We start from the raw sequence: 24844 nt of genomic DNA, 5'->3' as shown, positions 1-24844 counted from the left end.
ACAGAGAAATGGCTTAAATAATAAGGAAAATATACTATTAGGACAAAAATGCTGTGCCCTTCTCTGCCACAAATGCCAGCATTTAGAGGTAAAATAATGCTTGCCTTTGGAGGAACTGACTGGGTGACATCAGCTTTGCTTCAGAAGAACTTTGGCCCCTGCATACTACTTAAAACAACTTTGGCAGTGATATTTTTTGGCTGGTGAGAAACTAATTAGAAGATGGGACCATTTTACATACTCTTGAAATGACCCAGAGTTTCCACAGATGTTTCAGGGAAATGCATACCTGGTGCTCTTCCATTAGCCAGTTACTTCGTTGCAACTCTCACAGGCTGTTTCATACAACAGTTATGAAGAATTATGTCCCAACTGGCAACTCTAATGTACAGTGTTTAGCTCAATTTGCGGGAAATTTGGTGGTAATTATAGGCGCAGTTTTTGTGTTAAGTCTTGAAAGGAAACTATCACAATGGTTGTGAAGACTTTGATGAAAAGGCATTGGCAGACCGCATTCTCCGAGAAGCTTACCTAGTAGTCTTGTAATCATGTGTGCGTGTGTGTAGATACACACACTTACTGACAACATAAAACCAAAAAAGCCCCAACTCCAAAACAATTTAAACAAAAATGGAGAGGTAGAAAAAGAGTAAGGAATGAGCTATAACATAACTTGAAGTACTGAAATTTAAAATTTATAACATTTTTTTAAATTTATAGCATTTAAACATTGCATGAGTTCTTGCTGGCCTCTTATGATTTCTCAAGTGTTTTGCTTTTTAGGATCTCTTTTTGTTCATTTAAAATATTAGCTTATATTACATAAAGGAATAGTTTTAAAATTGAATTTTTCAGTAGAATTACTAGATTGGAAAAAAATTCTCATTGGAATCCATAGCACCTCACTCTCTTAAAACAAGCAAACAAACCTGAGTTTGTATAAGCACTTACTAAGACTGTACGAGGCTTGATTTTTTTCAAGTCAAATAATTAGTTATTGTTTAGTGATGTTAAGGCTTTCAAGTATTAAAGTTTTAATCACTCAGATTTACAGAATTTAGAGAAAGTCATATGGATTATCATTATGCATGGTAAAAAAAAATCCCATTATGTATCTATAGGTTTTATTCTTGAGATCTGGCAAAGAATTTGCTTTTTCCCCTCTGCAAACTCCCAAAGCATTGTAAGTCATTGGAAGCCAAGCATTCAGTACAAACAAGTTTCAGTTTCCATATTTCCTATCAGTCCAGCCAAGAGCCATCCTGGGCAAACGGAAAGAAAAAGTTTATTTCTGGAAAATACGAATACATTCTTGTACTTGTAAATATTTTCTTATCCCATATTTTTTATATTAACATCAATTAGCATAGGTCACATTGACTTGTGTTATAAACCAGCTCCACATTTCATTTTAGACCAATATGAAATATTCATTTTTTTTACCATCTCCCAATGTGATATTATATTTACAAAAAAGAACATCTGGATATTTGCAATTGGAGAAGTCTTCATGCTTTTGAAATATGACATTCAATAAATAATTCTCCTTTCACTGTTAAGTGGCAATCAGCACGTCTCAGACATTTGGGTAGGTTTTTTATAAAAAGCATTTGCTTTTTGTATCATTTAAGGCATTTTACTATTATAGTTAGGTGATGCAAAAGCAAGTTGGATTTCAGGGGGAGAAAATCTAGAATTTTGTAATAAATTAGGAAATTATGCCAACATGGTTAAACCTTAATGAAGAATAATGATCTTTTTTCCTTCTCTGGTTAGGCCTTGAGTGGTTCAAGCATGAGCATGATGTTACAATATTGCCCCCTACTGTAAGATTTTTGCCTGGCCCTTCCAAAGAAACATCAAGAGAAAAATAGGAGAATCCAACAGGAGACTGGGACAAGTATATTTTATTATATTTGGCATTTTAAAAGTGTATTCAGATGAATAGTTCAGGCCCCTTAAGTGCAGAAATCTAGAATAATAATACAATCTATACTTTTGTTATCTTTTGAATTAATGTTGCCACTCTGTTCCTTTGAGTTAAATAGAGGAAACTTCCCTCCCCTGACATACTTTGAGATGATGGATCTTATTCGGGTTTTGTGAGTGTGTTTTTGTTTTAATTAGCGCTGGTTTCAAGGAATTTTGCTGCTTTGAAAAAAGCACACAGGGTATCTTTGAGGCTGCATAAAGAATGATGCTTTTGTCTATCTTCAGTGTAGCTTTGGTATTTTTTAATAAGAGGAACAAGTCTTGTGGTAAAATATATCAGCTCAACAAATCATATCGTGAATTCATCCAGTCTTAGATCTGTCTGTAAACAACTTTGTGTTCTTTTCTGTTGAGCAAAACTACACATTCATGTGAATAAGACTTCGGCATGAATAAGATTTAGACTGCCTCTTTTTTTTTTTTAGTTGAAATCTTTTTCCCTTTTTTATGGGTATTGCTTTAACAAAATGATTTTGATGACATTTCTTTTGTCAATGCATATTTTCTGACATTAAAAAACAAATCAAAAACCACTTATCATATGAATCATTGTTAAAGTCAGCAGTAATCCACTGTGTAAAATCTCCCTGTAAAGACGCAGAGGCTGGGGGCTTAAACCTGGAGCACATTAAATTAGTTCCAGTCTCTCGCGAATGGGCTTTGCCTGGCTTGCTTAGGCAGGCAAAACGGAAACAGGCAGTTTATAACAAGAAGTCTGCTTTAAAAACCATGGGGTTCATTGGAGAAAGATTTATATCCCCCACTTATATAAACATTACAAATGTGGACTGCAAGTAGGAGGGAAACCTTTATCGAAATCTCTTGAAGAGCTTTCTCATTGTGAGTAGAATGGACAGCTTGCACTGTTGTTTGAAGATACGCCAGCATTTCGACAATCATCTTTTTCACTGCTTTGCCTGATTAAAACGTAGCATTGTGAAGACTAACCAGACCACCTACTTTTAATTTATTTTCATGACGAGACCATGTTGGCATCAAAAGTAGAGCCAACAAACTCTGTGCCAAAGAAGATTGTCATTTCAGGATTAAAAAAAAAAAGACAATATAATTATCTAAAGTGTTGGGGTAAGGGGAATCTAAATGTCAGTTTATATCATCTCCTGATTTAAAATGATTTATATATATAAACACGATCCTAGATATCATGTTACCTTTAGGATTATAATAGAACACAGATGAGGCTTGAAATATTTGTTCTAATAATATGAGAAAGGCTGCAAGGAAAGATTACCATTTGAGATTAGAGTAGCTATTTATTTGATATTTCACATATGGTGATTTTAGGTCCATGAGCTAGATTTCTGTTTTCCTCTCATTTGTTTTTAACCTCATTTTTAATATCTTGAAAATTGCCATAGAAATGTACTTTCCTTTGCCCCAAATATACCGAATGCTTACTAAGATTAAATTATCTTTTTTCTTTAGACTTGTTAGTGATAGCTACTATTTGATGGATCTTAGTCACAATCTAGGTTGTACTGAATCCGTTTTTCATGGGATTTCTTTAGTCTGTCTGAAAGATAGCACATGCATTTTTAGCATTCTTAGCTGGTTCCAAACATAAGGTTATTTCAAATGCATCTTAAAAATCAGAGCTGACTGTAAGAGGTGACATGGTGAAAGCATTTGAAGCATATAACACAAAGCCAGGATGCGCAGGAGTGCAGGGCTTCACATCGCTAGGAGCTCTGCCCAGGAAGGCCAGCAGGGGCTGTTTGCCCGCCAGAACTATTAGCTGTGACTGCAATTAAAGATAAAGGCAGATTTCTGAAAAGGAAGAATAGTCGTTTGACTTCACCAGGTTTGCAGAAATGAAAGATGTGATTAGGTCCAACATAAAATTAGCTCACTGTCTAATAATAATAATAATAACAACAACAATAATAATAAGAATAATGTTAGTGGGTCTGGTTTGTTAAGGTCTTATTATATGCCATGCACCATGCTAAATGCTTTACATATATCATTATTTTTCATCTTTGCAACTTGATTTCCTTTTGTTTGTGTTTTGTTTGTTTGTTTTCTGCAACGACTTGATTTCTTCAATGAGGAACCCAGGTCACAGAGTGTTGGGTCACATGCTTGGGGAACAAAACTAGTCATTGAAACCAGGCATTCTGACCTAGAGCTATGCTCTGACCCCTTAACCATGAATTTTTCTTGTTTTTAAAGATACCTGGGATTTTCATACTATATCTCTAATTTATAATCCTGTTAATGCCAAACCTTGTCCAATTTAGATCCATGGACTTTTTATCGGCAGCTCTCTCTGTACCCATAGCCATATTACTCAGATCAGTGGCCCTGAGCATGATAACAGACTCTTTGGTGTTGTGAACTGGGATGGAGGCAAAAGGGATACAGGATAATTTGTGCCCAAGGCTCTCAGATAGTGATGAAAAGAACTCTGGCCAAGGGAGCCTAGTGCTCTGTATGGAAGGATTATGATAAAGGATGATTCTTCCTAGCCTATCATAGTAGGAAGCCGATAGATAATGTCAAAAAGCAGATTTATAAAAGAAGTGGTATAATTATAACTCATTATTAAATTACTTGTTAATGATCCCCAGATAAACTGAAACCAAAAATCAACCCAAAGTGGTTTGTTCTGAGAAGTATGAGCCGGTCTGGGGGGGGTGGGGGGTGGCGCGGGTGGTGAGGCGTAAGACTGTTGCGTTTTGTTACAAACCCTTCTGTAGTATTTGAACCATGTTCATGTTTTACTTTAACAAGAATAAACATGTTTTTAAGACACTAGTGAGAGAAACAAAATAATACTCAAGGTTCTACTTTAAAAAGAGAGAGAAGAAAAATCTCTTCACGTACCCCACTGTACTTTCCTTTCCCTCTCTAAGCAGAGATCTGAAAAATTCAGTAGAATACAGCATGTAAGTAACTGTTCTTGGTTTTGTTTAGTCTCAAAAGTTCCCTTTGTTGGTAAGGTGAAGGTTTCCAGAGAAGACATTTTTCAAAACTGTTTGGTTAATTAGGCCAGCTTTTTTGATGACTAAATAAACCTGACCAATGACCTGTGGACCATTTGATTAATTTTTGATCCCAAATTACCAAGGTCCATAGATTTAAGTGATGGATGTAGTGCCATGATGCCTCAAGGACTTCTTAGATTATCTTTGCCTTTTCGTTACCATTACTGGAATGTACTTGTATTCTGTAGGTCTGTTTCTTTGTAACAGATAATCACAGTAACCTTGACTGTCTGGAATCTTAAAGTTGGTTAACCACTTATGAAATCCTGCTATGTTCTCTTTGGAGGTGGTTGGTAATCCCAGCTCATTACATACTTTTTCAAATCAGCATTTGTCTTAGTTTCCTTTGCAGACTATTTTTGCTCATTTCTTAACATCATCTTTCCTAGATAGACTTTTTTAAAATCATATATACTGTTCCTGAAAACCTTATTTGGCTGAACTTGTTTGACCTTAAACTTATCTTTAGTTCTCAGGAAATTCAGTCATTTCCCAGTTTAGCAATCTGACAAGTTAGATGTTATTTATGCTTAAAGGTTTTTAAAGTAAGGAGATGGTTTTCAGGGGGTGTGTGTGTGTGTGTGTGTGTGTGTGTGTATCCTGAGTATGTAGTCTTAGGCTTAATAATTTCTTTTGTTAATCATTAACCATAAATAGAAAATCAAGCTTTCTCAGTGTACCATCCTTAAAGATTCCCATAAGGTGCTGTTGTTTTATAATATTTTTAAAATGTACTATCCTATCCAAAGATTAACATTTACTATATGGTGACACCTTTTTTCTGTAGAGCACTTTTACATCCTATCCTGTTTAGTTATCACAGCAACCCTGTGATGTCGGCAGGAGAGGACTCATCATCCCCATCTCATAGACTGGGAGAGGAGAAGGTGAGTGACTTGCAGGCAGTCCCACAGTTAGTGGTAGAACAACAATTCAGTGCTCTGAACTTGACTTCATGTTACCCTGCAACAGGATTTAAATCTAGTGCAGGAGCCAAGGGTTTAAGGAAATAAGCAGCAGAATGGAGCAATCAGGGTTCATGCTAGAGAGCTCTAAGGAGTTGTGCTGGGTTATGCAGAGCAGGGCTTTCAAGCTCACCAGGAGCCACGTAGGTAATATAAACGATGTGTAAAACAATGGGGAATTTCAGGGACAGTAGTGACGCTGACAGCAGGTACCCAGAGGGGGCCAATCGCTCTCTAGATCTTCCTTTTGTTCAGCAGTTTAGCCTCAGTATGGCTTAAACTTGTAGATTTTTAAGAGAAAACTTTCTGTATGAATTTTTTATGGGAAATTTCCCAATTTTCAAACACCCTTATTGCTAAACAAAATATTTGACTCTCAGGCCTTTAGCTTGGGACCCCTGACCTAAATGTTACCGTTGCTCTGTTTAGGCACTTAAGGGAGCCAGTGGTGAGGCCACTCCAGGGGCTGAGCTCATCTTCCCTTGCACCAGGGGTGATCTTACTTGGTGAGGAGATCTTGAAAGGGGTGCTCTTGGTACAGAAGAAGTCACAGGTTGTGGACCTGGGACCTTGTTGCATCCAGGAAAGCCCTTTCTAATTGGTATTTTTCGAAGCGTGAGCCTATTGTTTTCTAGATCTTTATTTATTTCTATTAAAAGTCCACATAACAATGGTCATTTTTTTTTATTTTTTTATTTTTTTATTGTTATGTTAATCCCTATACATTACATCATTAGTTTTAGATGTAGTGTTCCATGATTCATTGTTTGTGCATAACACCCAGTGCTCCATGCAGAATGTGCCCTCCTCAATACCCATCACCAGGCTAACCCATCCTCCCACCCCCCTCCCCTCTAGAACCCTCAGTTTGTTTTTCAGAGTCCATCGTCTCTCATAGTTCGTCTCCCCCTCCGATTTCCCCCCCCTCATTCTTCCCCTCCTGCTACCTTCTTCTTTTTTTTTTTCTTAACATATATTGCATTATTTGTTTCAGAGGTACAGATCTGAGATTCAACAGTCTTGCACAATTCACAGCGCTTACCAGAGCACATACCCTCCCCAGTGTCTATCACCCAGTCACCCCATCCCTCCCACCCCACCCCCCACTCCAGCAACCCTCAGTTTGTTTCCTGAGATTAAGAATTCCTCATATCAGTGAGGTCATATGATACATGTCTTTCTCTGTTTGACTTATTTCGCTCAGCATAACACCCTCCAGTTCCATCCACGTCGTTGCAAATGGCAAGATCTCATTCCTTTTGATGGCTGCATAATATTCCATTGTATATATATACCACATCTTCTTTATCCATTCATCTGTCAGTGGACATCTTGGCTCTTTCCACAGTTTGGCTATTGTGGACATTGCTGCTATAAACATCGGGGTGCACGTACCCTTTCGGATCCCTACTTTTGTATCTTTGGGGTAAATACCCACTAGTGCAATTGCTGGATCGTATGGTAGCTCTATTTTCAACTTTTTGAGGAACCTCCATACTGTTTTCCAGAGTGGCTGCACCAGCTTGCATTCCCACCAACAGTGTAGGAGGGTTCCCCTTTCTCCGCATCCCCGCCAACATCTGTCATTTTCTGACTTGTTAATTTTAGCCATTCTGACTGGTGTGAGGTGGTATCTCATTGAGGTTTTGATTTGGATTTCCCTGATGCCGAGCGATATTGAACACTTTTTCATGTGTCTGTTGGCCATTTGGATGTCTTCTTTGGAAAAATGTCTGTTCATGTCTTCTGCCCGTTTCTTGATTGGATTCTTTGTTCTTTGGATGTTGAGTTTGATGAGTTCTTTATAGATTTTGGATACTAGCCCTTTATCTGATATGTCATTTGCAAATATCTCCCATTCTGCCAGATGGCTTCCCAGGGGAATTCTACCAAACATTTAAAGAAGAATTAATACCTATTCTTCTGAAACTGTTCCAAAAAATAGAAATGGAAGGAAAACTTCCAAACTCATTTTACGAGGCCAGCATTACCTTGATCCCAAAACCAGACAAAGACCCCATCAAAAAGGAGAATTACAGACCAATATCCCTGATGAACATGGATGCAAAAATTCTCACTAAAATACTAGCCAATAGGATCCAACAGTACATTAAAAGGATTATTCACCACGACCAAGTGGGATTTATCCCTGGGCTGCAAGGTTGGTTCAACATCCACAAATCAATCAACGTGATACAATACATTAACAAAAGAAAGAACAAGAATCATATGATCCTCTCAATAGATGCAGAAAAAGCATTTGACAAAGTACAGCATCCTTTCTTGATCAAAACTCTTCAGAGTATAGGCATAGAGGGTACATACCTCAATATCATAAAAGCCATCTATGAAAAACCTACAGCGAATATCATTCTCAATGGGGAAAACTGAGAGCTTTCCCCCTAAGGTCAGGAATGCGGCAGGGATGTCCATTATCACCACTGCTATTCAACATAGTATTGGAAGTCCTAGCCACAGCAATCAGACAACAAAAAGAAATAAAAGGCATCCAAATCGGCAAAGAAGAAGTCAAACTCTCACTCTTCGCAGATGATATGATACTTTATGTGGAAAACCCCAAGGACTCCACCCCAAAACTGCTAGAACTCATACAGGAATTCAGTAAAGTGGCAGGATATAAAATCAATGCACAGAAGTCAGTGGCATTCCTATACACCAACAACAAGACAGAAGAAAGAGAAATTAAGGAGTTGATCCCATTTACAATTGCACCCAAAACCATAAGATACCTAGGAATAAATCTAACCAAAGAGGCAAAGGATCTGTACTCAGAAAACTATAAAATACTCATGAAAGAAATTGAGGAAGACACAAAGAAATGGAAAAATGTTCCATGCTCATGGATTGGAAGAACAAATATTGTGAAGATGTCAATGCTACCTAGAGCAATCTACACATTCAATGCAATCCCCATCAAAATACCATCCACTTTTTTCAAAGAAATGGAACAAATAATCCTAAAATTTGTATGGAACCAGAAAAGACCCCGCATAGCCAGAGGAATGTTGAAAAAGAAAAGCAAAGCTGGTGGCCATCACAATTCCGAACTTCCAGCTCTATTACAAAGCTGTCATCATCAAGACAGTATGGTACTGGCACAAAAACAGGCACATAGATCAATGGAACAGAATAGAGAGCCCAGAAGTGGACCCTCAACTCTATGGTCAACTAATCTTTGACAAAGCAGGAAAGAATGTCCAATGGAAAAAAGACAGTCTCTTCAACAAATGGTGTTGGGAAAATTGGATTGCCACATGCAGAAGAATGAAACTGGACCATTTCCTTACACCACACACAAAAATAGACTCAAAATGGTTGAAAGACCTCAATGTGAGACAGGAGTCCATCAACATCCTAAAGGAGAACACAGGCAGCAACCTCTTCGACCTCAGCTGCAGCAACTTCTTCCTAGAAACATCGCCAAAGGCAAGGGAAACAAGGGCAAAAATGAACTATTGGGACTTCATCAAGATAAAAAGCTTTTGCAAAGCAAAGGAAACAATCAATAAAACAATGGTCATTTTTGATGTATCTAGGAAATAATGATTCATGAATATTTTCAAATGTGATTTTTCTGCCAGCAAATACTGGGCAACTTTATATTTAATACTGTCCTAGATTCAAAGTAAAGTAAATGCAAACCTTATACTTTTTGGTTATTGGTATAGTTTTTCTGTGATAACATAGTTTTGTCCTTAAATAATTTTATATGTCTGTTTTTGCTATGTTGGGGGCCTTTTTATAGCAACTGTGGTTTTAAAAATATTTATAGCAACTGTCCAATCTCAACTCCTGGAAGAGTTCACAGGCATAACCTGCTACAGTTTATTGGATTGGAAAATATTTGTATTTAATTTAATTTGAATCAGAAGACTTAATAATCCAGTTGTGGTTATATATTGGTTCATATGTCTTCATTCATTTATTTAGTACTGATTACTTCCCTGGCATTGGGGGTTGAACAGAGAACAAAAAAACACAGAAATCTCTGTTTTCCTGGAGTTTATCTTCTAGCATGGAGAGAGAGATGATAAAGAGAATAAAGAAGTTAAACATGTAGTACATTAAAAGGTCAAATGCTATGGAATAGGAAGTATTAGTGGTGGAGAAGTTTATAACTGTAACTAGAACGTTCAAGAAGGCCTCACTGAGAAGGTGACATTTGGGCAGAGAATGAAGAGAATAAAAGGGTAAGCCATGTAGATCATCTGCAGGCAGAAGTTATAGCAAAAGCAGAGGTCCTGAGGTGAGAGGTGGCAGCTGTTTTCAAGGAAGAAGGAGGCCTGTCTGGCTGGGGCAAAACAGGCACGGCAAGGACGTGAGATCAGACAGAGCCTGTAGGGCCTTATAGGCCATGATAAGGACACGTCCACAACACACACACACACACACACACACACTCATCTGTCTCCATAAAATTTCAGAGCTGTTTCCCCTGTTGATTAAACGGAAAAGGCCAGTGATTAGGGGTTATTTTCCATTATTAAGGTATTCGGTGCCTGTTGAACATTGGGCTAAAGAGAAGATGAAGAAATTGGTTGGCTATATTAGGAGCGATTCAGATTAATTAAGGGTTGGAATGTGACTTCAGAATCTCTAGTTTCCCTTATAGAATTAGACCCCTCCTATGTGTTTTCATATCATATTGCTGATACCTTTATTATAGCATTCATTTTATTGGTTATATTGAAAATAAGTCCCTGAAGGATTAGTTAATTTGCATATTCATTTTCCAGCAAATACTTATTGAGTGATATTACATGCCAGGCACTGGACTAGGCTTTGGGGTAAGAAGTAGTGTGCACTTAAGGATATATAGCCTACATTCTAGTGACAGATTCTAGTACAATGAAGGTTACACAGATGTGCTTGGACGTAGCATAGAATAGTCTCCTCCAGTCTACTTTTTGTGTATCCAAAAGCAATTTAGCTAGCGTTATGGACTGAATGTTTATGTCCTCCCTGCCTCCATTCATATGGTGAAGACCTAAAATCCCCAATGTGATAGCACTTGGGGATGGGGCCTCTTGGAGGTGATTAGGCTTGGATGAGATCATGATGGTGATACCCTCTTCATGGGATTACGATAGGAGACTTCACACCATGTGAGGACACAGCAAGAAGCCAGAAAAGTCAGGAAGAGGACCCTATTGTAACCTGACCATGCTAGCACCCTGACCCTAGACTTCCAGCCTCCAGAACTGCGAGAAATAAATGTCTGCTGTTGAGGCCAGCCAGCCCATGGTATTTTGTTAAAGCAGCCCCAGCTAAGATAGGTAGACAACCATCCAGCCTTTCACCATATTTATTGTCTCCTTTTGGTTTCACGTGACAGAAATTTAAATCAAATGGTGATGAATGGTTTCAGGCATAGTTGGATCTAGCTTTTAAAAATAGCTTATCAGGAGACTGTTTCTGTTCCTTGGTTCTTCTCCTTTCTTTATTAATGTTTAGGGAGATTCGTCCCAAGGGATAGCAAAGATGTTGCCCAGCAGCAGTAGGCTTATATTCTCTTGGTATGGAACTAAAGAAGAAAGAATATGCTTCCTTCCCAGGAACTTAAAGAAAATTTTCAAGGCTGATGATCTTTGCCCCCAAAGAACATACTTGGGCCGTGTGGGGCTGCTGAATATTCATTCTATCTAGGTGGATTAATATATTGCATGACTGACCCTTCCTGGGTTACCCTTCAGTTCCTGAAGTTAGCAAATGAGGTCAACTCCACCCAGATGAGCCAAAATGTGAGCTGTAGTCCCTCAAAGGAAAACTGGGTGTTGCTGACCAGAGAAGGGGAACGGATGCTGGGCAGGAAAAAACAAGGGACCATATCTGGGGGTAGACAATGGATAGCAATTTAAGCAGTTATTTACTTAGCCCCATTTTTTGTTTTTGTTTTTTTAATAATTTTGTGTTTAATATTTACTAGATGAAATGAAGAAACTTTAGTTGAATCTATTCTCTCATTGGTTTTAAAGAGTGACAAGTTAATAGGTTGCTTTCAATCCTGTAATATTATGGCTGTACTGTTAACTCTTGGGATCTTTGTTCAGCAATAGTTGTGAGAATTAATCAATGTACCATCTAGAAACACACTGCTGGGCCTGCTCCCTCTTTTCCATGGCAGTCGGAAGGGTGGGGCTAAATGTATTCGTATTCAGACTGGTTTCATTATGAGGTTGGACCTTTCTTAGATTTATTATGAAGTTGGAAAGCCATTTAATGGCTTTCCAAAAACACATACACACCATTTTTGAATCATGAGGACTTTCTCCTCTTGTCTATTACAAACTGGTTGAACAGATTTTTTTCCCCTTAACTGTGACCAAGCATTTGAATTGTCAGCCAAGAAGTCCCTTTAAATTTGCAGAAAGCAATGAGTTATAGCATAGATAAACACACACTGGAAGTGTTTCTAGAATTATAACCATACAGATCACTAAATCTTCCATAATTAATGTTTGTTTTTGTTTTTTCTTTTTGCTGCTGAGTAAGCATGAGATTAAGGTTTTAGTTTATCCTGTACTGCTTAGTTTTGTTTTGTTTTTGTCCCCCCTAATGCTATTCAACCATTAAGCATATGATGTTCCTTTGCGTTGCTTTGGTATTTAATTGAACTTTTCCACTGAGCTACTTGAACTGCTTGCATACCCACAGAACCTGAGGGCTGATGCTTATTATTGTATGCCTCTTCTGAGAGCACAGTGTAGCCGCTGTTGAGGATATGTTCTAGTGTCAGGGTATCCTGAACAATGGGGCAGGACTGTCTCCTTCTGTTTAATTTTTTCTGTTGGAAAAAATAATTTTTATTATTTTCTTAATTACAAAAATATATTTCTCATAAAAATTAGAGTATGCTACAGGTTCCCAAAGTCACGTATAATTTAATTATCTAGAGATTAAACAGTGTTAGCATTTTGTACGTTTCCTTTCAGATCTTTTTACTCTATTATTTTTGCTTTTTACTGAAAATGGAATCATGTAATAATGTTCTGTCATTTGTATTTTTCATTCATGGCACTAAATATCTTCCATGAGATCACAGTATTCACAGTGTTGTAAAGGTGTTATAATTTACTAACCATCCTTATTGTTGAATCACTAGGTTATATCCAGTTTTTTACTCTTATAAACAAGGCTGCAGTTTACGTATTTGTGCATAATCAATGATTATTTCTTTGGTATAAATACCTAGATTTCCTAGGTCAAAAGTTTTGTACGTTTTAAGGCTTTTGATGCTTCCTGACAATACCCTCTAGAAATGTGTCAATTCGAACTCCCCACAAAGCTCCATAAGCGTGCCATGCTCCATACCATCATCAGTATTGCTGATTTAAGGTACAATGTTTTTATTTTATTTTAACAAGCATCTTTAATCAATTAAGGCTGATATTTCTTCATGTTTGCTCGTTTCATTGTCTGTATTCATATTTTGTGAAATGTTCAATTATACTTTCCAGTTTTCTATTGGGGTTTTCATCTTCTTGTCAATTTGTAAAAGTTCTTCATATATTTATGATATCCATCTTTTTTCATCCTGTTATTTGATATTTATTTATTTATTTGTATTTTAAAGAATACAGTGACTATTCTTATGCAATCAAGTTTATCTTTTCCTCCCTTGTCTCATTTTTAAACATTTTTGGAAGACATAGTATGAGACATTATCGTAAGAACTCTACAGTCATTATCTCATTTGATCCACCCTACAAATTGTATGAGTCAAGTATTATTATTATCACCCCCATTTTACGTGAAGAAATTGACTCCACAGTTGGGAACTGGATCCATGCAGTCTGACTCAGAGCTGGCTCCCTTGACCATTTATCTAATTCCTCTCTTGCTTGATTTTGCTCTTGGTGTCATGTTTAGAAATGCCTCTACTTCTCAAGATTATGTAAACATTCACCTGTATTTTCTTTCAGTATAATTATGGTTTAATATTTATCTATTATTTAATTTAAATGTTTTTATCCCATACTCTCTGGATCTCTTTTGTTCTCTCATCTGCAGACACAGAGAATAATTGCTTGTTGCTTTCTTATTCAGGACTCTCTTTGTTTTTAAAGCTACCGCTAAATTCCCTTCTCCTTTCTTCTGCTGTTAAGGCCAGTGTTAGTTCAACAAACATTTGCTGAGCATGTACTTTTGTGCAAGAATCTCTTAGGGTAGGGATACAAAAATGAATAAGACAAAATCTACCTCTCCAGAGTTTGTAATGTAGTGGTAAGAAAGAGAAACATGCATAAAGAACTTTAAGGTAAACTATGATAAGTCTTATAAAAGAGAGACACACAAAATAGTGGGAGGGGGAGAGGTAGAAAATAATTTGAATTGGTGAAGAAGGAATAATTAAGGAAGATCTTGTGAGAAAGTGAAATTTAAATCAGACCTTGAAGGATGGGAAAGACTCAGACTATAACACAAGGCTGATCTTAGAACCATCTCATAGGGCTATTGTAAAGATCAAATGAGTTAATATATGTAAAGTGTGTAGAACAGTGTCTAGCAGGCAATTGTAGCTGAATCAATGTTGAGCATAGTCTTCATGCTCACGACTGGAGTAAAACCTTGGAAAATACTGATTGTAGAATAAGTCCTACCTTCTAGATATCTATTTATATATCCGAGTATCCCTCTTGATTTTTTTGTGTTAGTAGTTGCTGGTTTGTATGTTTCATGATTTTCTACCATGCTTTCACAAGGCTATTCATGTTGCATTTGGAGGAGGGCAGGCTGTTTCTGAAGAAAAATAAGTTTAATTAACTTGGGGCTAGTTTTATTAACTTTTATATATCATGCTTTTTTTTTACAAATTAACCATAGACTTCTGTTTAATTAAGAGTCTGATGGTCTCACTTAAAGATTGTGATCACAATTTGAGTACCTTCAAACAGTTGTGTGTGTGTGTGCGTGTGCATGTGGTTTCTATTACTCTTAGTAACTAAAACGATAGCTTGAAATAATATACTGGAATCATTCAAGTTTAAGTCAGGCAGTGAATAGAGTTTTGAAAAACTGTGTTTGATACCTTTGCTTTTGGGTCACTTGGGTGCTTGGGGGACTCTCCTGATTGGAAGTCAGTCCTTGCCAGGAAGCAACAGTCACCAGCAGAGGTTAGGAAGCAGGAAGCTCGAGGCTCAGAATGGAATCTTGGGGGCAGCACTGTATAGCAGTCTGAACCCTGGGACCAGGACTATGTCAAATAGATGATAACTGCTAAGCCCATCTCTGTCTTACCTTGAGAACAGAAGCCAGTGCCCCATGGCTTGAGGACAGGCTATAGGCAGAAGTTCAATGCAGATGGACCAAGGGCTAGTTGTAGTTCTTAATGATCTTTAACATTTATGGAGCACTTGAGTGGGACCCAGTGAAAAACCAGACCATCTCCCCTCTCTTCTTTCTATCCATGCTCTCAGAACCATCACTCCCTTCCTCACTGGGACTGTCATTGTACATGTGTGGATTTGGGGAGAAAAACACAGAACTACCACTAGCCCATTATGGTACTTTTATAGCACTAAGAAAAGGCTGTTCTTCCTCAAGACACTCTACTGCTTCTGCTGGAAAATTGTCATAATCAATATACAAATCTGTGATGTTTGTGATTTGAATTGTGTCCCCTTAGGTGTATAGTGTACAACCATGTGGTACTACCCAGGAAGTAAAGGCTGCATGTTAGGAAAGAAGGGAGGGAAAATGATAAAGACCATTTTGAAGATACTTTCATCCTTATAGTCTTTTATCTTACCATATAACTTTACCTCCTGTGTCCTCCAGTAGAGGGGCAGTTGACATTCTGGACTTCACAGTTCTTTGTTGTGCACAATTGCCCTGTGCACTGAAGGATATTAAGTGCCCCTGGTCCCCTTTTGCACTTCCTACACTAGATGCCTGCACTGCTCCCCTGTTATTGTGTCAGCCCAAAACACCCACTCCTGTTTCCAGATGCCCCTAGAGAGGCAGTTATCATTCAGGTCGAGAACCTCTACTCTGACCTCACAGTACTAATCCTTCATTCTCCAGGATGCCATATATAAAAGCTTACCCTTCATGTCACCTCCTCTGTGAATATTTCCAGTTTTCTGCCTAGACAGAAATGATCCCCTGCTCTGTGTTCCCACATAGCACCTTATATTGACACCTGTTAGGGCAAATACCACACTACATTGTGGTTGGGTTTGGGGGCCTATCTCTGTCCCTCCATTAGACTTTGAACTGTATGAGGTTGGGGATAATGTTGTCATCTTGGTATCCATAGAGTCTAGCACAGTCCCTGCATCTTCTTGGGAAGCTTTTCCTCCCCTTTCTCTACCAGGTCAACTAAAATTTTAAAATCTCAAAAACTTATTTTAATTTGTGAAAGCATTTTGCTTAATGAAGTACCTCTTGAAATCAACCAAATAAAGACCTAATGTATTATCATTCAGAGTATTTGGGAATTCCTTCTGTAATATATCTAAAATGTTAGTTTCCTATTCAGACCAGGATTTTCAGGTCTGCTGGACTAATGGTACTAGTGTAAAATATTATTCCAGGTCAAAGGTGCCATGGTTCTTTACCACTTTAATGGAATAAGATCAGATGTTTTGTGATATGGTTTCTGTATAAGTGACTTGTCTTAAACTTAATATTGCAAAGGATTCTCATTTCCGGATAATTTTATCACTGTCCATTCTTCCCTTTGTGTTGAAAGTTCCACTGAGTCAGCCCCTGGGGCCTGAAGTAAGTGAAGACTATTTTTCTATATTATCACTCTGTGGTGTGTGAGAGTCAATTAACTATGGGTAACGTTCATTGGCTTCGGTTTGGGGATGGCATTTTTATATTTCATTTGATTTGTCTTAAATACTTTTTTTCCTAGCAAGACATGGGTCAAATTCATCACAATAAATCCCTCTATGAAAAGAATGCTTGCTTATCAGGAAAGTTAATTTCTTATAGCTGCTACAAAGATTGTTTCATGGATGGCCAGGGTGGGTATCTTCAAGTAAGAAAAAAGTTCCCAAGCTTCTGCAAGGACTCATGGTAACAAACAAAGGCTGTTCTTTCTGCTTAGCACTATTTCCATTTGACAAGAAACAAATAATAAGTACACAAGTGAGTCATCGATGACTTGAGTTCTCTGTTGCCAAAGTTTGCTTAGGGGTACTGCACCAGCCATCTGGAGAGGTCTTTGGGCATACAGGGCCAACAACAGTTCAGTTAGTTAAGATACACCGTAGGTTGCTATAGTAAATAGACTTTAAAATATAGTAGACACAAGCAAGATAGAAATTTCATTCATTCTCATGTAAAAATCCCCATCAGTATTCAAGGGCTAGTAAAGCAGCTTCTTGATGCTGGGGACCCAGGCACCCTCAATTTGGTTGTTTTGCTGTACACACTTTCATTTTGTGATCTCACATAGCTGCTCCAACTCTTGCAAGCTTTCCTTATTCCACACATCAAAAATAGGGAGAAAGTGGTGAGTACAGCATGATTCCTTTAAAATCGTGACCCACTTATCACCACAGCTCAACATCCCACTTGTCAGACCTTAGTTGCGTGGCCTCACCTAGTTGCAGGGAGGCTGGGAAATGTAGTCTTTTTTCTGGGTGGCTATGTGCCAGGCTAAAGAGGTGGTCATGTAACCAAATGAAGTGAGGAAATTGAATATTGGGGCACAAGAAACAAGGTCTGCTAAAATGGTTCTTGCTATTAGTTATAGTACTGCAAGTCAGTGAAATGAATTACATCTTTTGATGGAACATTTCTTTGGAGTAGAATCCTTTTCCTAGCTCATTTCATAATCTTTGAAAGGTCTTTTTTACATCAGGTGATGCTGATGGAATTGGCCATGTCATTGTCTTTGCTTAGATCAACTGTTGTGCTTGCTCAGAGTAACTGTTTTGTGTGTCAATGTTGTGTGAATGGGAAACCAGAAGCAGGCAGGCTGCCATACTCTCAGGCCACCTGTGGCTATAGAAATGGAAGCTGGTACACCTTTGTTCTTAAAGGCGTTGTTTTCTCCCTACTAAGTAGTCCTCATCATCCTAATAACCCAAATGTGAGGGAGATGGAAGATTTCACGAGTCCCAAAGTTTGGGCACATTCTTATAATTCTATGGAATGATAGTTTTCATTTCTTAAGATTTTATTTTGGTTTGGTTTTGCTCAATTTACTTTGACTTCCAAAAAAGAAATTCTTAATCCCCTCTCCCCTCTTAATTCACTGTCTCTCCTACTAGATTTTTGTGTGGTCTTCACTTTTTCTGGGAAACTTTACTTGATCTCCCAATTCTGGATTGAGTACCACAAATGTCTTCAGCCATAATACCAGGATTGCCATTTACTGTCTTCAGACCAACCCTCTTTATTGTAACTGTCTGCTCTTATGTTATTATCTCCCAGTAGATTCTGAGCTATGCAAGGGATGGATCTGGTTGTTCATTTAGCGGTGTTTCTCTTCTGTCTAGCACACAGTGCCTAGATGCACATTTGTTAAATAAAGGTAAGAATGAATGCACGAAGAGAAGGAAGAAGAAGGAGGAAAAGCTAACAAAAAGGGAAGAAGAAAATAGAAGAGGAGGAAATACATTTGATTTCATTTATGTTGACATGTTTGAAAATAGTTTCTGTCTGATCCACTTGCTGGCAGCCTTCTCACAGAGCAGCCAGACCAGTCATCTCGAAGGCTTTGTCCATCACATGCCCACTCGCTTAGTATGGTGGTCGTTCCATTTCCCCTATTCAGGTCCTTCCTCTAAGCTTATGGTAGGAAGCAGAGACAATGTAGGCTGTGGTAGGAGTGAGAGGATTTCTGTGTTGGCTCACTGGCCTGCTGGCCAAGGTAAGAGTTCCATTTCCTCCCCAAGGCATCTCATCGGTTCATTCCCAGGGAATTTCAGAAGGCTTAAGGAGTGTTTGGGTAATTCGTGGAGTATTTCAACCATGTAGTATATTCTACCAGTTCACAAATATAAATTTCCTTTGGCTGTTATCTGTATCTTCAAGCATTTCTAATTTAAAAATCATCTAGTGTTTGCAGACTTAACAAAATATATTCTATTTATATTTTAAGTTGCAGACTTTTTTAAAAAAAGATTTTATTTATGTTAGAGAGAGACAGAGAGAGCGAGAGAGATAGCAAAAGAGAGCACGAATCGGGAGGAGAGGGAGAAGCAGGCTCCATCCCAGGACCCTGGGATCATGACCTGAGCCGAAGGCAGACGCTTAACTGACTGAGTCACCCATGCGTCCTGCAGACTTTTGAAAGAAGTTTTTTTGTTTGGTTGGTTTTTGGTTTTTGGTGCATTTATTTCTAATTTGACTGTGTTATTTAATTTAATATATGTGCTGCTGAAGCGAACACTGTGTTATTTAATTTAAATCTAGACATTCAATGATACATTTCTATTATAGTGCCTTCCATTATTACCTTCAATATTGAGTTTACTGTGCCTGCTCTGTAAAATAAAGTGAAAAAAAATAATTTGAATAGATAAAAATAATTGAAAGTGGGCTATTTTGTGGAGGGTAGAAAGACATGCAGAATGGGATAGGTGGAAAACCATCGCTATGGTTACAAATTCACAGCCTTGGTGATGGATTCTTAATGAGTAATTAAGGAAGCTGGGGGCTTTGTATTGTGGGATTGTAAAGCTGGAACCAGGAACCTCGAAATCCTCTTGTGTGGTGCTCCCAGTTTACTGATGAGAGAGCCTCAGTCACATATTCAGTCACTGAAAGTGGCTGTTGCCTTTCTTGCTTGTTATTTAAAGCTCTCACGGCCTGTAATCATGTGGCCTGATGAAATATTCCATGGGGGCAAATTTAAAGATACCAAACTCTTCTAAGTCATTGCTCTTTTTTCACTTTAAAATCTTTTTTAGGGAAGAAAAGCTCTTTAAAAAAAATACACAAATTAATAGTAAATATAAATCGGATTCATGGTACTATTTCAGTCAACTTTGGAGTTAATTTCAATCTACAATGAATGCTAAAGAAAATGGAATGATTTCATAAGAACATAGTTATCATATAACTCACTGAACTACTTGCAGATTAAACCAATTATTTAGTCTCACTTCACGTGCAAATGAAATTTTAAATTTAGTAAGATTTTGGGGGGTTATATTTGAATAGTTTGGAAAATATTACAAATTTGTCTCAAGTGGATTTGCACATCCAATTTCTTCGTCCCTAAAAACAGGACATTCAAAAATTCAAACCAAGCTAAAATATATCACATCACATGGCTTTGTTTTAAGAAACAAAATTTATTTCTGTACTAATAATATTTGCTTTTTACTTAAGCAGAAAATATATTAACTCTAAAAGCGATTTCGAGTTTTTGCTATGTGTTAGTTACCTTATGAGTTCCTGAATTTCAGTTCAAATTCCTGTGCAATTCTCTGGGGATAGCTAACTATATGCAACCATTGTTGGGGAAGAAAGTTTGATCTGCAGTCAGCAGAATATGAAACCCCAAAGTCAACTGAAATTGGAGTGGAGTAAGGAGACTTTTTCCAGTCAGTATGGTACAATGGTCTGTCACAAACATGCAGAGCAATCATCTCTGCTGCACAGCATAGGCAGCAACATTTGCATGGATGATATGAATCTTTATTATAAACAAAAACATTCCACACCAGCTAGGCTGAATAAAAGACATTTCTCTTGACTGAGAACAGGGGTGAGATGTGGGGGTGTAGGGACTCACTGTTTCATATTAGCAGATGTTTTTCACTTTGTGGTGAGTTATTGTTGTATTCTCCCACCCCAAAGTTCTAACAAAATGAAGAAAATAAGCCAATTTCAGATCTCATTACTGTGAATCTTGTTTCATTCTTCCTAGTGACTAATCATTTAACTGGAGTAGAGATGGAAAATAGAATTGATTTATTAAACCAGCATTTTCCAAACACTTTAGGAAGTGCTTGGCAATGTGATAGGAGCTAAGTGCACAAAGATGATTGGTACTCAGTACTTAGACAATATTTTTTGTTCTACCATATCCAGCTTCTATTTTTGCCATTGAGACATCTGTAGTCACTGTAATATAATTCCTTTCAATCTGATCCATTTTTTTTTGGCTGCTTTTCAGATGCGTATCTGTGTGTACTTTTTAACAATTTCATTACAATGTTACGGTGTCTAATCTTGGATTTCTTTTCCTTTGCCCTGCTTGGGATATGTTATATTTCCTGTGTCTGTGGATTTATGTGTTTCTTCAGCTCCAGATAATTCTCATATATTATCTCTTCTAGTTCAGATCTTCCTCAGCTTAGGGCTTGAGTTACGCCCCAACAAACCCATCATAAATTGAAAATATCACAAATCAAAATGTATTTTCATACACCTAGCTCACCAAACATCATAGCCTATCTATGTGCTCTAAACACTTTGATTAGCTTATAGTTGGGCAAAACCTTCTAACACAAAGCCCACTTTATAAGTGTTGAATATCCCATGTAATTTATTGACTATTGTACTAAAAGTAAAAAACAGAATGGTCATGTGGGTACAGAATGGTTGTAAGCATATTGATTGTTTACCCTCGTGATCGTGTGACTGACTGGGAGTTGCAGTGCACTGCCCTTGCCCAGTATCACTACAAAGTATTCTACCTGATGTCACCAGCCCAGGAAAAGATCAAAATTCAAAGTACAGTTTGTACTGAAGGGACATGAATTTTACATCTTTGTAAAGTCAAAAAAATGATTAGTAAGTTGAGCCATTGTAAGGTGGGGACTGTCTGTATTATTTCTTTTCTATTTTTTTTTTTTTTCATTCTGAGACTCCACTTAAATATATCTTAGATTTCTCAATCAGTCTTCTCTTTTCATATTTTTTGTCTTTTCTTTCTTTACCATATTTTTTATAATATCTTTTGATCTATCCTCTGTTTCATTATTTTTATCCTTAGTATTTGAAGTCAGCATTTGAGTTTTTACTTTCAAATATTATGTTTTTCACTTTTAAAAATTCAGTTTTAGTTTTTTTTAATTTTAATTTAATTTTTAATTTTTATATTTATTTTTTTAAGAGAGGGAGGGTGTGGGGAAGGGCAGAGGGAGAGAAAGAAAGAGAATCCCCAGCATGCTGCATGATGCGGGGCTTAATTTCACAACCCTGAGATCATGACCTGAGCCAAAATCGAGAGTTGGACGCTTAACCAACTGAGCCACCCAGGTACCCCTTATTCTTTTTTTTAAATAAAAGACTTCAGGTTATTTTTGATAGTTTATTAGTCCCACTTTAATTTTTTCATTTTCATCTTTTTTTTTTGAACATTTTATATATTATCTGTTTATATTCCTTAATTGATAATTCCACTCTTGAAGTCACTGGGATCTGAATCTGCTATATAGTATGTCTGCTGATTCATCCATTGCTTGCTTCCTTGTATGTTTTGTAGTTTTTGGTTGTGAGCTCATATCTGGCAGAATAATCTTTTGTAACTCTGCAGGTATAAATGAGGGATATGTTCTTTCAGAGATAATTTGGCTAGACTCTTCCCCTAGAGCTAGGAGTCACTAGGAATGCTACCAATCTGTGACTGGTTTAACCCACTTCAGTGTCTTGAATTAATATAGAAGTTGCAGGTTCAACTCTCCCACCTTGAAGGGTTCCCAAGGCCAAATATTTAGATTCCTACACAGAAGCCAGTGGTATCCCCAAGAAAACAGCAGCTTTCTGTTGGCTTGTTATCCAAATTCTAGTTTCAGCTAGACTGGTTGATTTGTGTTTTAGTATTTTTGTCTGTACATGTTTTCTTTACTTTCTTATAAGCCAAGAATGAATTAAAAAGAAAGTTTGTTATCATTTATATGTGATTTTATTGCATGTATGTGTTATTGTAGCAAGAGGGCTTATCATAGGGGCGCCTGGGTGGCTCAGTCAGTTAAGCGTCTGCCTTTAGCTCAGGTCATGATCCCAGAGTCCTGGGATCGAGTCCCACATCAGGCTCCCTGCTCAGTGGGGAGCCTGCTTCTCCCTCTGCCTGCCAGTCCCCCTGCTTGTGCTCCCTTTCTCTCTGTCTCTCTCTCTCTAGTGCTCTCTTTCTCAAATAAATAAAATCTTTAAAAAAAAAAAAAAGATGGCTTATAGTATTTAGCCTAGTGTTATTTCAGGACACTGTAGTACACCTCTAATTTTAGCCCACCAATAATCTGTGTTGTTAAGAAAATAAAGCAAATTACATAATTCTGAGAAATTTGAATATTGAGGCACTTTCATGTGGTGAAACATTATAAGTTTACAGAGGTTAGTCCCATATGAAGAAAGAACTCCTCTTGATTTTGTTGGACAGTATAATCAATGCAAAATCTTGGCCTTTGGCACTGTCTTTATCCTAGGTTAACAGGTATTTTTACATGATTTTTAAACAAAATAAACACCCAAATCAAGTGTTTTGGTTCACTTACAAGATTACAGATATGGACTAGCTCATGAAGTAGTGTTTAGAAATGCCTGGGAGCAGCTGGCCAGCTGGATATTTTGAGATGAGACTCTTGCAGGGGTGGAATTTTTTGACCTGTTATTTATACTTTGGTCATGTCAGTGTTCCTGCTGAGTATTTGTTTCTCTGTAAGTTAGTTTTGCCTTTCCCATCACTCTTTGAGTTCTGCTGGAGCAGTTACCAATAAATGGTAACCTACACATAAATGAAACATGGGCCTTGAACGTGGAAGTTAAATAGGAAAGTTGTGTACACAAATAATTATCGCACAGTAGGATAAGCTCTAGAGTAGAAGAAGATACAAAGTATTATGGGCATCCGTAGGAGGGAGCATCTGTGCCTGTGGTGCAAAGGATCGGACCAGTCTGGGAAGACTTCACAGATGAGGACACCTATAAGTTGGGTATTAAAGAGTAAGTAGGAATTACCAGGTAGAGAAGTGGGAGGATGACAAATTCCAAGCAAAGCGTTTGTTATTAGATAGAGTAGGTTAGAAAGGTTTGTCAGATGAAGAGGAAAAGATGCTTAAAGAGATGAGTATAAAACATTCATCTTCTTACAGGGAGTAAAAGCCATTGACTTAGTCTTTTACAACATCATAGCTCTTTTATTCCTCATATTCACCCCCTACTTCCTTTTCCCAACTGTCACTAAATACTTCATCTTTTTATGTGGACCTAGATTATAAAGAATCCACTATGTAGAGATCTTTTCTTTGTGGGCATCTTTGATATGACAGCATTTTCTGTTCCTTAGGATAGGATCTCTGGTCCTTCCAGCATCGTCAAGCCAGCTCTTGATTGCTAGCTGCTCTTGTTGTGAATGGGCTCCACCTTGTTTCTTCTGTTCATATACCACTATTTGCAGCAGGAGTGGGGAAAATACTTCGCTTCACCTCAGGTTACCATAATCCTTTTTTTCCCTCCTTTTTAGAAACTTTGCCTTTTTCAAGCTAAAGAATGACTTTATTTTTGTCTCAGTTTATTTTCTTATACCTTCAAAATTTTTCTCTTTCCATTATGTCCTCTAAGCTTTCATACCATTCTGTATACCTTGTCATAGAATAGGCCTATTTCACAAGCTTGAAGGGGAAAAGTATATCAGCCATTACCAATGCAAAATTAATAGTTTCTTTTCTTCAAGTGGCTTAGTTTTCTTCACAGATTTTTTTTCTTTTTGCTGCTAAGGCAAAGAAAGGTATAGGCACATTGACTTCTAAGGCCTCATCCTGTTTCACTTGCTATGAAAAGTACATCTGATACACCAATGTTCATAGTAGCATTATTCACACTTGCCAAAAGGTGGAAACAACCCAAATGTCTATCAACAGATGAACAGATTTTTAAATGTGGTATACACATGCAATGGAATATTACCCAGCCTCAAAAAAGAAGGGAATTCTGACACATGCTGCA

The 24844-nt window shown here is 37.5% G+C and overlaps 1 protein-coding gene across 2 annotated transcripts in view; it reads left to right on the top strand.

The window, feature by feature from the left end:
* SCFD2 (sec1 family domain containing 2) overlaps window positions 1–24844 on the top strand; it is a 434776-nt gene that overhangs the window by 147645 nt on the left and 262287 nt on the right. The window lies entirely within an intron of this gene.

The sequence above is a fragment of the Mirounga angustirostris genome, unplaced genomic scaffold, assembly GCF_029215605.1.
Source record: "Mirounga angustirostris isolate CCGP_5_RB_7025 unplaced genomic scaffold, mMirAng1.0.hap1 SCAF_2, whole genome shotgun sequence".
Lineage (NCBI taxonomy): Eukaryota > Metazoa > Chordata > Mammalia > Carnivora > Phocidae > Mirounga > Mirounga angustirostris.
The sequence above is the reverse complement of the archived record's forward strand: the minus strand, read 5'-3'. Positions and strand labels throughout refer to the sequence as shown.